This window comes from Cervus canadensis, chromosome 10, assembly GCF_019320065.1.
Source record: "Cervus canadensis isolate Bull #8, Minnesota chromosome 10, ASM1932006v1, whole genome shotgun sequence".
Taxonomy (NCBI): Eukaryota; Metazoa; Chordata; class Mammalia; order Artiodactyla; family Cervidae; genus Cervus; species Cervus canadensis.
Genome location: NC_057395.1, coordinates 9,077,503 through 9,092,741, shown reverse-complemented (window position 1 = coordinate 9,092,741; position 15,239 = coordinate 9,077,503). Strand labels below are relative to the sequence as shown.

The 15,239-nt window shown below is 46.7% G+C and overlaps 2 protein-coding genes across 13 annotated transcripts in view; one reads left to right on the top strand and one right to left on the bottom strand.

Annotated features, from left to right (window-relative positions):
* LOC122447860 (ankyrin repeat domain-containing protein 26-like) overlaps window positions 1-15,239 on the top strand; it is a 578,892-nt gene that overhangs the window by 210,972 nt on the left and 352,681 nt on the right. The gene's annotated exons all lie outside the window — the stretch shown is intronic.
* LOC122447862 (ankyrin repeat domain-containing protein 26-like) overlaps window positions 1-15,239 on the bottom strand; it is a 378,001-nt gene that overhangs the window by 109,224 nt on the left and 253,538 nt on the right. The gene's annotated exons all lie outside the window — the stretch shown is intronic.

Here is a 15,239-nt window from a genome sequence, read left to right as displayed (position 1 = left end):
AAGAAGACATTGGGAACCAAGCAAGCACTTCTTAGTTCCTTCTCCCAAACTCACCCGTTGGGTAAATCTCGCTTCTCATGAGGAGGGTAGGAGTTATAAGTGCTCCCCTTGAAACTTCAGGCTGAGGAGATGAAGTTCAACTGCAATTTCTGACCAGATTTAGATTATAGTTGAGATTACACTCATGCTTTTTGTATATACCAACTAATTATGACAGCTTGGATAGAAGTATGCTAAATAGTAAAGAGAGGTCTTATTTGTGTTTTAAATTGTGTCCTAAATAACTCAAAATGTGGATAATTCATTTTGCTGATTCATTTTAATAAACCAGGTTTTATCTGGAGGAAACGAACATCCTTTTAAGACAAATCTCTTCAGTTTTGGCCTGCTTGATTCAACTAAAGATTTCCTCTTTCAAGTTTCCTGTCCTGTGTTTAAAAGATATTTATGCTTTACAAATTAACTATATCGACTGCTACAAAGGAGTTTGATATTGATTTATTTTTGTTCATGCATTTAAGACATATAATTTAAAACATTTATGAAATGCCACAAGCATTATTGAACTATGTAACAAGGTTTTACATATTCATTTTCTCGATGTTACAGTTAAAAATCTGTATGTGTTTTCTTAATCTGAGGAAGGAGCTGGCATAGGACTCTAGACTCAGTAAGAAGTCCATTGGCCTTGTTACTTCTTTTGTAGAATTAGGAAGTTTGGCTAAATCAATGACTCTCATACCTTAAAAAAAATTTTTTTTTTTCCAAAGAAAACAACCTTTCTTTTAAAAAACACTTCTGAGTGGAATGGTATTATATGAAAGAGACAAGTATAGAGCCGTTTAGCTAAAGGAATGGCCAGAGACGGTGCAGCTTTGACTTCTCTGTTCCTCACCCCTGCAGTGACCCCCGTGGGACCTTCCCCTTCCATGGGGCATAGTTCGCAAACTGACACTTATGAGAGAATCCTTCTCGCGAAACACCTTTAGAATTAAAACTTGCCGGTACATTGTTTTCTTGTGTATAATTTCCTCACCTTTCTATGTTTTCACTAAATGGAAAAGTTTAAAGAAAACTGCAGATGTGTTCTCCTTATTAACATTCGACTTCAGACTACTTCCTCCATATGACATGATCCTCACCTAGAAATCAAAATAAAGTACATATTTAGGGCAGGAACTGTTAAGGGAGAAGAGAGTGATCTTGTGGGTCATTACTAGGATTATGGGTCATTCCCTAATTCTCTGAAATTATGTGTACTCAATAGACTGATATTTATTATACTTTTTATCAGATTAATCTAAATAGCATTCCATATATATATTGTCTTATCTAAAAGCAGAATAAGTAGGAATTCATTTTCTTCTATTTATGTGATGATTTTTCTACTTAAGTAATCTTCAAGTTAGGTCTAGTCTCTAAAAGTATTATTTAAGTGTCACATGTAGTAAATTATATGTAATTCCTATGATAATTCTCTTGTTTATCTTAAACATAAATAATATTTGGCTTATTTCGGATGCTGCGGGAGTTGGACAGGAGTATAACTAGAGAACTAGAAGAAGGTATGTTGCCAAAACCTAAGAATTAAATTTAGACATTGATTTCTGAAATCCATGGTAGTCAGTGGCATCTCTTTCCATTGTTTGGATAACAGTTGCTATCTTAAATATTTTTTCTTACATATAGCTAATGAAAAATGTGAAAGCATGAGCAGTCATAGTGAAAAATATCCTTCTTCCTCCTTGATTCATCATGTTCCATAGCTTGAAAAAACAATCTCTAAAGGTCTATGTATTTCTTTTATTTCTGGCTATTTCCTTCTTCTACTGCCTCCATCCCTGTGGAACGATCCGCCTGCACCTGACACTATTCTCAGAAAACGTGGCGTTCACCCGCTTCTCAGGCGCTGGTAGCAATTAAGGCTGGAAACCCAGACTCAAGCAGTCACGGGTGTGCAGCTGTCACTTGGTGGGTGACTAAACTTTCTCTGTCACTGACTTTGTCACCAGTTTATCTTTCACCCTCAGGAAAAGCTCCAAACACCCACATCGGTTTGGGTCCTGACAAAGTAGGCGGCCTTATCTCCTTACCACCCTCCTCTGCCCTCAACTCTGCATCTAACCAGCCAGACTGTAGGATCCCACAGCCGCGCGTCCTCACCTCCGGTCTTTGTACGAGCTTTTCCCCTCCATCTTCTGTACTTTGTCCTGTCCTTCAGGCATCTGCTTCCACAGCACCTCCACCAGAAAGCTGGCAGTACTGACACGAAGCTGGCTGTCCCTTCTGAGTGTCCCTGTGCTGTCTTTTATATCTGTTTTGTATTTATGAGTCTGTGTGGAAGTTGCCTGTTTGTCTGTTTTTCCAGTTGAGGGCATATCATTTTCCAGGGTGGACCTGGGTCGCCTTCATCTTATAATTGCAGTCCTTGTCCCAGCACCTTTGCACACAGTTACTGAGTGAACCAGTGAAGAATGAGGAAACCAGAAATCTGATGCTCAGCCACACATGCACCATGAGCAGATTATAGAATTGTAATCTTGTATTTCACGTCATGCCACCTATAGATAGATTTCCTTTTTCGGAACACTAGGAAAGGTCTCAGGTTTTTTCGTTTTTTTGTTGGTTTGTTGTAACTAATACTTACTTAATTCAAGTGTTTTAGGTAAAGAATATAATTCTTTCCTTTTCTTTCCAGTTGAGGCTGAATTGGCATCTGATGCCTTTCAAGTATCTTCTCGAAGCTCTTCAGATGGGTCAAATGTGTATGATGACCAATTTTTGCAAGCAAAAGCAGAGTATCAACAGATTTTGTTTAAAAATATAAGATTTATAAAGATAAATACTAAACGTTTCCCTACTGGACTGTTTCCATGACATTTCATTGTTTCCCATTAAAGATAATGAGAAAATCTTTTTGAAAAGAAAATATTTTTGTGTTACGTGTGTATGATGAAAATTTACATAGTATTTTAAGTGCTGTTTCTCTGCATCTAACTTACTTTTAAGCAGATTTAAAAACCAGCAGTGTTGAGTTTTCCATATTCTAAGCGATATTGTTAGTTACTCAATCGTGTTCAACTGTTTGCAACCCCATGGACTGTAGCCCACCAATCTCCTCTGTCCATGGAATTCTCCAGGCAGGAATACTGGAGTGGGGAGCCATTCCCTTCTCCAGGGCATCTTCCAGACCCTGGGATCAAACTCGCGTCAGGTGCATTGCAGGTGGATTCTTTACCATTTGTGCCACCAGGGACGCCCTTTACAGACTCAGACTGAACCCTAATACCCGCTGTTTAAGCAGCACCCAACGAGCCAGACTTGTCATTAATATTTAGTGGTGTTGATTGATAGCTTTTTTGTATGTTCACTTTTTACCACTATATATAGACCCAAAGATTTAGATACTGCTGTTATGGCTACCATCCATATTTTGATGTGTTACAATTGTTAGTAGTGGCATAAAACTTACTATAAGTAACTTTAAACACAGATTCAAAAGTCCTTCCTCATGGAGAAATAAGGTTTGCCTGAGTTTTCGCCTTTTAAATGAATGAACTTTTATATATTACATTTTTATTTTTATTTAGAAGATAATATCTTTACAATATTGTGATGGTTTCTGCCATACATTGACTTGAATTGGCCATAGGAATGCATATGTCCCCTCCCTCCCACCTCCCTCCCCGTTCCAGCCCTCTAGGTTGTCACAAAGTGCCAGCTTTGGGTTCCCTGCATCATACAGCAAATTCCAAAAAGACACATGTACCTCAGTGTTCATTGCAGCACTATTTACAATAGCTAGGACATGGAAGTAACCTAGATGACGGTCAACAGCGGAGTGGATAAAGAGCTGTGTGTTATTCAGCTCTAAAAAGGAATGCATTTGAGTCCGTTTTAATTGACTTCTGATTTACTTTTGGAGACAGTGTTAAAATTAGAGAAAGTTCTTCGTTCCTCATGGCAGTGGCTTCTCCTGTTGCAGAGCCCCGGCTCGAGAGTGCAGGCTCAGCAGTTGTGGCGCTTGGGCTTAGTTGCTCCGCAGCCTGAGGGATCTGCCCAGACCAGGGATCGAGCCCCACGTCCCTTCCATTGGCAGCGGATTCTTAACCACTGGACCACCAGGGAGGTACACGTGTTCATTTTAAACCAGTGCCTGGGAATCCCCTGGTGGGCCAGTCATTAGGGATCTGGCTTTCACTGCCAGGGGCCCGGGTTCAACCCTGGTTTGGAAATTAAGATTCCACAGTCTGCAAAAAAAAAAAAAAGCAGTGCCTATAATTGTGTTGGTCATCTTACCGTTGAAGGAAGAGTATTCTGCCCCCCTCCCCGCCCCCGCCACAGACGTAACTCAATAAAACTGGTCTCATGTTGAATGAGAAAATAAATCTAACCTGGAAAGATTCCTGAGTTGGTTCTTGGGCAGAAACAAATGAAGAACAACCTTAAACCCCTCCCTGCTGGCCCTGGGGGAGCTTCGAGGGGAATCTGACTCCTGTTACTTCCCCCAGAGCCCGTGTGGCCAGTGCTGTCAGCAGAGCTGCTCCTGGGGCGAGGAGGGCTCTGCCTCACACACCCGCCCCACGCAGCTCGGTCACTTTCCCCTCTATTGAGTTTTCTTTATGGACTTCAGACTCAGGTGTGGGGACTCCCCTCGTGGTCCAGTGGTTAAGACTCCATGCTTCCACTGCAGGGGGAGTTTGTTCCATCCTTGGCTGGTGAACTAAGATGCCACATACCATTTGTGGTGTCGCCAGGAAAAAAAAAAAAGAAACGGGCTGTGATTTTGATCGCTCATGTCCTAGCCCCTCTTGATATCACCTGGAATTGTATTCGAGGGCTAGGTGAGCAAAAGGCACATTTGTGAAAATCTACACTGGTTAAAACAGGATACACAGGTTACCTGGTTTCCTTGATTTTTTTTTCCCCCTGGCCCATCCTCCTTTTGTGAGCTGTGATGAGAGAGGACACAGAAACACAGTCAAATGTTATCAGATAAAACAGCAGCACACTCAGCCATCTGGATACTTTACATTTTAAAGCTGGACTCAGCAGTAGCCCTATGGGAAGTAAGACAAAGCATTGACTTTTAAATATAGACTTTTAAACGATCTGTTGTTTTCTTTTGGAACTAGAATTAGAATAGTTAATACTCATCCACAAACCATTATTATGTGTACATTATTGTTGCAATTGTGATAATAGAAAATTTTATTTATTTTTATGCCAACTTATATTGTGAGAACACATTTAGTCAGTTTGGGTTTTATCAATCCTGTTATGCTTGTCCTTGGAACATCTTTCGCGTATTCGAGGTTTGTAGTTGAAAAGTTTACTGTAAAAAAAAAATCAAAAACAAAAAAATGTATTGTTTTTACAGAATAAATTTATTGGAATGTGGGAAAAAAAAAAAAAAAAACAGCAGCACACTCAGCCATCAGATTCCCTCCTGTTTTTTTTGTTTGTTTGTTTGTTTTGTTTTTTTGGTGAATGCTACACAGCTTGTGGGATCTTAGTTCCCCAACCAGGGATTGAACCTGGGATCTTGGCTATGAAAGTGCAGAGTCCTAGCCACTGAACCAACAGAGAATTCCCAAATCGCCTCCTGTTTGATGGCTCAAAAGAAAGCTGATAAGTATTATCAAAGACACAAAAGACATGAGATTGGATCAAACAAAATGGCCATTTCATTCTGCTCCCATGTAGTCAAGTTTGTTTGTTGTTTTTTTTAATATTATTTATTTAGCTGCACCAGTGTTCCCTACGACATGTGGGATCTTTAGTTGGGGCATTTGAACTCTTAGCTGTGGCATGTGAGATCTAGTTCCCTGACCAGCAGTGGAGCTGGGTCCCCTGCATTGGGAGCTTGGAGTCTTAGGCACTGGACTACCAGGGAAGTCCCTCAACAAGTATCTTTGAGCACTTATTATGTGCTAGGCAACATCTAGAAGCTAGGAATGTAAAGTGAAAGCATTACAATATCTCTGTGAAATGAAAGCTTTGCAAGAATATTCTTTCTAGTATTGATCCACATGGCATAAGTCTGGATGCAGCCTTTTCAAGATGAGATTAGTTAAGATCCATATAGTCAAAGCAGTGGCTTTTGCAGCAGTCATGTATGGATGTGAGAGTTGGATCATAAAGAAGACTGAGTGCCAAAGAATTGATGCTTTTGAATTGTGGTGCTGAGGAAGATTTTTGAGTCAAAAGGAGATCAAACCAGTCAATCCTAAAGGCAATCAACCTGGAATATTCATTGGAAGGACTGGTGCTGAAGCTGAAGGTCCAGTACTCTGGTCACTGATGAGAAGAGCCAACTCATTGGAAAAGACTCTGATGCTGGGAAAGATTCAGGGTAGGGAGGGGAAGGGGACAACAGAGAATGAGATGGTTGGATGGCATCACCAACATGCCATGAACTTGGGCAAACTCTGGGAGATGGTGAGGGACAGGGGAGGCCTGGTGTGTTGCAGTCCATGGGGTTGCCAAAAGTTGGACATGACTTGTGACTGAACAAGAATAAATTAATAGAACCACCTGATGAAATTGATGCACCATCATAAAAAAGAAGAAGTTTCAGACATTATCATACTAGCAGTTTAGCAAATTTACACCCACCTTCCAGTGAGGGCTACTAGAATGGTCAGTTCATACAGCACAAGGAAGAGTAGTCCCCTCTCGCGACAAATAGAGAAACCCTGCATGCAGCAACGAAGCCCCAGCAGAGCCAAAAATAAATAAATAAAAAAATTTTTAAAGAAAGGTGAAAGACAATGAGGTACCATTACACACCAGTCAGGATGACTGCTATCCAAAAGTCTACAAGCAATAAATGCTGGAGAGGGTGTGGAGAAAAGGGAACCCTCTTACACTGTTGGTGGGAATGCAAACTAGTACAGCCACTATGGAAAACAGTGTGGAGATTTCTTAAAAAACTGGAAATAGAACTGCCATATGACCCAGCAATCCCACTTCTGGGCATACACACTGAGGAAACCAGATCTAAAAGAGACACGTGCACCCCAATGTTCATCGCAGCACTGTTTATAATAGCCAGGACATGGAAGCAACCTAGATGCCCATCAGCAGATGAATGGATAAGGAAGCTGTGGTACATATACACCATGGAATATTACTCAGCCGTCAAAAAGAATTCATTTGAACCAGTCCTAATGAGATGGATGAAACTGGAGCCCCTTATACAGAGTGAAGTAAGCCAGAAAGACAAAGAACGTTACAGCATACTAACACATATATATGGAATTTAGAAAGATGGTAACGATAACCCTATATGCAAAACAGAAAAAGAGACACAGAAATACAGAACAGACTTTTGAACTCTGTGGGAGAAGGTGAGGGTGGGATATTTCAAAAGAACAGCATGTACACTATCTATGGTGAAACAGATCACCAGCCCAGGTGGGATGCATGAGACAAGTGCTCGGGCCTGGTGCACTGGGAAGAACCAGAGGAATCGGGTGGAGAGGGAGGTGGGAGGGGGGATCGGGATGGGGAATAAGTGTAAATCTATGGCTGATTCATATCAATGTATGACAAAACCCACTGAAATGTTGTGAAGTGATTGGCCTCCAACTAATAAAAAAATTAAAAAAAAAAAAAAAAGGTGAAAGAATGTCTCCTTGAGAAGGTGAATTCTGCTCAGTTTTGAAGGATATAGAGACCAACACATCCAATAGACATTTGTTAAGTATTTACAATGTGTCGGCCGTGAGACCACATGCTAGTTGGGGAGCCAGAAGATAAACACACATATAAGTAGTCCACCTTCAAGTCTGATAGTGTATAACCCAGGCAGAGACGTTCCACAGCCAACAGCTACATTTAGTGCTCAGAGGCAACAATAGAAATGTGCTCATTCAAGTTCTGTTCCAGGTGTGGGACCTACAGCGCCAGGCCTGCTTCTCTAGCACATACCGGTGACATTTTGACCTACAAGAATCTCCTGCGTTGATTTCTTTCTGTGTGACGTCAGGTGAAGCACAGGCAGAGAAAAGAGTTGGAAAGTGTGCAGCTCAGTGAACATCCATTGCAAGCACACCTGGGCCCCCAGCATCCTGCATCCCTCCTCAGGTGCCCCTGGGGTCCCTCTGGCTCCAACAGTTGCCACTGTCTTGATGAGAACAGCAGAGATTTGTTTCCCTGTTTCTGAACTTCATACAGGTGGATATATATACAGCGCATGCTCAGTGCATACTCTGGTTCTTTTACTCAGTATCATGTCTGCAGTCTGTATTCAGAGAGTGTAGGTCAGTGTGCATTTATTGTCTCTGTCAGTGTTTTTTGTTTCCCCTGTTGTCGTCTTTCATTGTCTGACTGAGTCACAGTTTATTTACCCATTTTCTTCAAGCACATCTGGATCCTTTCCAATATTCTTTTAATAAATTACATTTTTGCTGAAGAAAGAATCAAAGTGAAAATCACACTAAAAGAGCTTAGCACCAGCATACTTAAGCAAAAGGTAAGTCTCAAAGATCTATTTCAGATAGATGGAAAACTATCCCAGGCAGAAGGTCGGAAATGAAGGAAGAAATGAAAAACAAAGTGGCAAATATTTGAATAATTCTAAATGAACATTGGCTATATAAAAACAAAAATATCTTGTAAGGCGTTAAAATAAATGATAAGCAAGGCACAAATTATCAGACAGGCTTTGTGTTGTCCCTGAAGAGTGTAAAACTGGTTGATATGAAACTTTTAAGCTCCATAAGAAAGCTAGTCTCGAGGGTAAAAAGCATTACTGAACTGAAGAGGGTCAGCATTGTATAGTGACAAAAGATTCAATTTACCAAGAGGATATAAAGGTATATTCTGTGACCCAGCAATCCCATTCTTAGGTGCGAATACTCCAGAGAATCTCTTAAGACATACGTGTGAGTGTTCAGAGCTTTTTTCTTCCCCCAGTGTAGGGGCAGGGGATTTAATCAGGAAAGAAACCTTGGTGGAGGACTAGCCTAGGTGCTAGCATGTTCTCTTTCTTGGTGGGTAGTGAAGACATTGATATTTCTTTATGTGCTAATGTTTGTGATCATCAGACGCCTCTTTTCTGCACTGTTTTCTAACTATGTTATCTAATTTCCTTTTATGGAGTTGTTTTCTTTCTTTCTTTTTTTTTTAGGTGTTTGTGTTTTTTTGGTGAAGGGCTTAATTGCCTCTCTATATCTTCAGGTTTTTCAAACCTTAAGTAAACATTTGAAAAAATGTCCTCAGTGCTGAAGGCAACATAAGATCTGAGAAAACACCAAAGGCCAGTGTGTTATGTATGTGGCCTGTCGAAAGCAGTGTTGACCGGTTTTCTCAAATTCACAGGTCAACTTCGAGGAATTTACGGATGGTTTCGGGGCTGTGTTGTCATCACAGGCTGGTCTTGCCTCCTCAGATAAAGACAGTGGGTCTATGGAGTCAGGGAAGAGGCCTTTGTGGTCTTCTTTTCGTCTCTTTCTGTGATTCTGTGACTTCTGGAATGTGATGTTGTACCTGAACAATGCAGCAGGTCTATGATCCCCCAATGCATGGACTGGGACCATGGACTGCAGCACCTGGGTTTTTTTCTTCTTTGGGCTCCTTATTTGTTAAATGGTTCTGTAAGGGAAAAACTCTCGTGTTTTCCTCTGCACTTCACAAAATCCTGTGAATACCCTGGCGCTTCTGGTCACCAGATCTGTGTAATTTCCCCCGCACCAGGCCATTTGGCAACACCAGCTGGGTGTCCTGCAGTTCAACTCCATTCTGACACCATGCCCCTGGACACAGCTGCAGACCCCACAGGCTAAGACAGCAATGCCTTCAGACAACAATCTCAAGTCCAGCTTGTCACCTGTGCTTCTGACCCACTGGCTAAAGATCAGAGGTGCCCACGGCCTCCTCAGGTTCAGTTAATTTGCTAGAGGAGTTCAGGGCAACCCATTAGTGGATCAGCGGTTTATTGCAAAGAATGTAACTCAGGGTGAGAGGTGCATGGGCTGTGGGAAGAGGCTCAGAGGCCCCACACCCTCTCCAGGGCTCACTCTTCCCCAGTCTCCCCTTGTTCACCAACCCAGAAGGTCTCTGAATGCTGTCCTTTCGGGGTTTATGGAGGCTTCGTTACACAGTCATGACTGATCCAGTGATGGGGCATCAGTGATTGAATTCAACATCCAGCCTCTGACCTCCCTAGAGGTCAGGTAGGGCTGAAAGTACTAACCTCTAATCACATCGTTGGTTTCCCTGGCAACCAGCCCATCTCAAGGTGTGGTTCTCAAAGTCAGCTTATAAACCAAGCATAAACTTGGGTGTGGTTGCTCTCATCACTTTGGAAATTCGAGGGTTTTAGAAGCTGTGCAAGGGATGGGAGGAAGACCAAATTCATATTTATTGTAAGTCACAATCTCACAAATGCCAAGTAATATCTAGTGCTGTCCTTAGAGTGAACGGTGTAGACAAGATAAAGTGGATGTGGAGAGGTGGAAGAATTTGATCATCCAAGGCGCAATGCAGGTGTAAGGTGCTGGCCATGCTGGGAGGCTGGTGGAACAAGCAGGATGCCACCAGCTGAGGCAGCCCTCCGCCTGTCTTCTGTCTCAGACAATAGTGCTCTGTGCTCCTCGGACTTGTTAGAATCCTGGTTTCCAGTGGGGTCAGTGGAACAAAGGTAATATTTCAAAACAAGTGAAGAGGGGCTTTGATACTGGTCAGGAGTGGAGGGAGAATTCTGAAGGGAGGCCCGCTTGGAGGTGTGGCCTGTGGGTCCAGTGGGAAGGTGATGGTGGACGTGCTCCTTAGAAGATGGGCCAACTCCTTGGCTGGCAGCGCCTGCTGTTCTCTGGCCGGATAACCGGTGGAGGCTGCATCTGAGCAGTGCTGGGAGGGAGAGTGCAGTGGCCAGCGGGTCCCTCCTTCCCCCACGGGGCAGGGGTTCAAGGTGTCTGACCCGCACAAGCCCCTGGTCTGCTCCCAGACCCCAGGAGGGGCCTTGGTCGGGAGCAGGTGCATGACTGGGGCAGGAGGTGCCATTGGGAGGTTTGGGGCTTACGTACCTGTCATGTAGATTCCAGTGAGCCCCCCAGCGCCCCCCACCCCTGAAATCCTGTGGCTGATCGTTCCCATTACTCAGGTGAGGTTTTCTCGTCTGGAGCTAGGCCCTTGAGGAAGCACTTGCGGCCTCCCCTGGGGCTGAAATCGGTTGGTGTCCCACCGCCCCCTGCTGGAGCCACTTGGGAGCCCTGACCTGGGGGAGACAAGCCTGTCGGGGGAGGAGTCTGATAAGGGGGCGGGGTCTGATAGGGGCGGAGTCTGATAAGGGGGTGGAGTCTGACCAGGGGGACGAGCCTGACAGGGGAGGAGTCTGATAAGGTGGTGGAGCCTGATGGGAAAGGAGTCTGACCGGGGGAGAAGTCTGACCAGGGGGCGGAGCCAGCTTATAAGCGGCCGCCGTGGGACCTGAAGGGTCCGGTCATTGGTTGCTTTGTCTCAGGTTTCTCTTCCCTGAGGTGGGAAGAAGGCCACTTGCCTTTCCCAACTTGGGGTGTGATCCTGTGACCCTGGACGTGAAGGTGCCTGAGAAAGGCCACGCCCGTGTCATCGCTCCCTTTTCTGTGCTGGAACTCCTGTGTGTGGTAACTTGTGTCCTCTTCATGACTGGTACTGTTCCCTACCAACCCCCGTTTTGTTCTGTGTTGCTTTTCTCTTTCAATTTTCAGAACTTTCCTCAATTACCCAGTCAGTCGGTGGGTTAGTCATAGGCTTGCCTGAGGTGGCTTGGCCAGGGCTGGTGCACACGGGCGGCCCCTGTTGTGAGAGTCCAGCAAGCCCTGCACCCACCCTCCGCGGCTGTGTGCTTCCCATGAGGGCCACCCTCCTGGTCTCTCCCATGGGCTTCATCCCTGCTTCCCCGGCCAGTCCACAGCATCCCTCTCTCCCGCTTTCTAATCTGCCTGCTGGTCCTTCCCACTGTCTCCTGCCATGATTGGGAACATGTGCTCCACGAATGTGCGTGGCACCCTTGGGCCAAATGCCTGGGGTTTTCAAGAACATTCTGCTTCTCAGTAGTTCTGCTCTTTCAGTGAAGGCCATCACAGAACACATAACCAAAATATTCTTGTTGTTTTGTTTTGTTTTTTGCTTGTTTAATCTTTTGGATATGCCGCTCAGCATAGTGAGATATTAGTTCCCTGACTGGGGATTGAACCTTTGCCCCCAGCATTGGCAGCGCAGAGTCCTTACCACTGGACCACCAGGGAGATCCCAAACCAATGTATTTTTCACTTGTAGAGTTTGGCATTCTGCTCCTATGAATAAATACTCACACACAGGAGGCACAAGGCGCGGCTGACCCTGTGGTCTGCGGCCGTCTGGGCAACAGGTGGGGACTGGACCTTCCCACTGAGAGGCCGCAGCTCTGTGCCCTTGTGGGTGGTGAGATGCTGCCCCCTCCTGGCCTGACTTGCCTCGTCGACACGTTCCTAGAGACGCATTTCCCCCTGGTGGAGGGAGGAGGTGACACTTTCAGAGAACATTATTAACCGGGCCTAATGTGTATGATTTCTGGATGTCTTGTTGCTCTGAGGAAAGGGCTGAGCAGCCAAAACCATGAAGAAAGGGGACACCACATCAAGGGCAGGTGGGCCTCTGGACACGGACCAGGGGATCTCAGGAGGGGAGAGGCAGGAGCCCACTGAGGCCAAGGGTGCAGACGTGGTGCTGGGTCACGACCTGCAGTGATCGGCGAGTGGCTGAGCCCCAGACAGGGGTCCGCGTGCTGTCAGGCGCACCTGGTTTCCCGAGTGTGTCCCCAATGCCCACTCCCACCTGACATGGCCTTTCTCTTCCCGCTGCTCCCCGCTCAGCAACCAGCCACAGCCTGTGTGTAGACAGAAACCAGAGCAGGTGCGGAGCCTGCATGCAGGCCCCTGCTCCCTGCATGGGGTGCTCAAGCCTCCCGTTTGCTCCCTGTCAGTGGGAACGGCTCCTCCTCTCCAGCAGCCCCGGGAGTTCCCACATGGGGAGAGTGTACAGGGCCGGGCCCTGCCCGTGATAAGCTCACAGGGTCCAGGAACATGGTCCTCCTGCCCTAGATGTCCTCTGTCACATGGAACTCAGCATCTTCCTCCCAAGACTCCTTCCTTGTCCTCAGTTTCTGTCCATCGCTGGCATCACTGTTTCTCCTGGAGGCCCGGTTGGACCCAGCCTCCTCCTCTGATGCTCCCATGGTCAGGGGCTGCGGGCCAGTTTCGGGTGAGGAGGAGAGAAGGGAGATGGTACTTGGTCCCTGGGACCATGACCCACCTGTGTGAAACGGTCTGTTTTCCTGGCCTGGCCTTGCTTCCTGGGACCCTATGCCTTTCTCTCCCGCTGGCCCCTTCTGGTTCGTCCCCTCCAAACCCGCGTTCTCTCCTGGTCACAGCCCAGGCCGCACCCCCACTCCCCAGTCTCTCTGGCCACTCAGATTCCTGCAGAGGCAGTGTCGTTTCTTCTCTACTTGCGGAGTCCCCATTGCTCCGCAGATGCGGGCAGGTAAGAAGGAAAGAAGAAAGTGCAGGGGTGTATTAGGGCTTAAGGGAGTCTCAAGAAACCCTAGCTGAAGTCCACACCTGCCTCTGCCCCTGACTATAGACTCATGCGGAGTCTGAGCCTGCCTGGCTGTGCTGAGGTCCTTGCCCTCTGTGTTCTGTCCAGGTGGGGTGCTGTGTTGAAGTGGGGTCGGGTGGGTGGGAAATCACCTTCTGGTCTCTAGAGCACTTGGATTATTGGAAGGTTATTTCTTTGTGTAAAAATCTAGATTTTTGAATTAGTTTTCTAACACATAAGAAAAGCCTATTTTGCTTGGAAACACTTAAACAACACCTAGACTTGATGATGGAAAATCTTGTCTCCCAGCCTAGCTGTCTCAGCCACAGCCCCACGTTGGCCCTTCCCTGTGTTCTTCTGACGTTTCCTCTGTCCCCGAGAGCCAGATCGCATCTCTGAATCTGCATCTTCATAAGCACAAGTGGGTCCAGGGTCTGTTTTAAAGACCTCACGTGCCTCCCATTTTCTTTCCAGTTGCCTCCCGGGCTGTGCCCTCAAAGGACGTGAGCGGCTCTAAGTGGTACGGCCGTCGGAGCCAGCCCGAGCCCTGTGCACTGCAGGTGGAGCCCCGGATTTACCGGAGCAGCCGGTCACACCCAGTGCAAGGAGCCAGCTCTGCCGCTCCGCGTCCCTGGAAAGCGTGGAGGTCGGTGGACCCCCCCGGGCACCTCTCCCAGTCACTGCTCACATGACATGACACCGGAGGATGGGAGAGGGCATCTCATCGCTGGAAGAGCAGCTATTTGGGGACCTACATTCGGTTTTAAGGTGTCTCTGTGTCTCTCTATCTGCAGGGCAGCTCTGGCCACAGAGCATCCTCTTTCAGAAACGGGGGCCACGGGGCATGCCCTCTTCACTATCACCCCCTCTCCCGGGCCTGCAGGAGGAGGGAAGGTTAATCGGCTGAGGGTAGAAAGGGCAGGTGTGCCACAGCCACGGTCACCCGCGCCCAGCACTTGGACCAAGGCTCACCCTGCACAACTAGGCAGACTCGTGATGGATGTCCCCGCGGACTCTGGGGCCCTGACTGAGACTCCTTGAGCTGTCCACTGCGGGAGCCTTCGGGCCTTCATGTCAGAAAGAACATCCATGGGGCAGTCCACCCCCTGCGGGTTAATCGTGGCTGATGTCCTCTTTCTTACTTTCCACAGAGTCTCAAGTATGATGAAGAAGCCGACAGAGTGAAGGAGCCTCAGAATGAATTGTTTGAAGCCCAAGGTAAAGCCTGGCCTTGTGGTGATGCCCCTGTGGTCAGTGCTGGGCTGTCAGGCAGCAGGCTGCCAGCGAAGGAGAGTTTCCTGGGAGGTGCCCAGTGTGGGTGGTCTCTCTGAGATTCCTGAGGTCAGACCCTTGGGCAGGGGCCGCTGGCTAAGAGAGCAGCTAGTTGCTTGGCTAGGGTCACAGCGATCCTCGCGACCAGCAGGCATGGGCCAGGGGACTCCTTCCTAATGTGCAGGGCCTGGGCTAGCAGCCTGCCCACTCACCAGAGGCCCTGACTGTGCCCCATGTGGAAGGCGAAAGGTGGCTCTGGTCCCGAACCTGGCAGATCTCCCGAAAGGCAGTCACAGGTGTGCTCAGCAACACTGGGTGCACCAGCATGTGGGTGTGTGGGTTCCTTAAGGACGCCTCTCACCAGAGTGAGTCACAGGGCAGAATGTGCAGGACCGCGGCTCCAG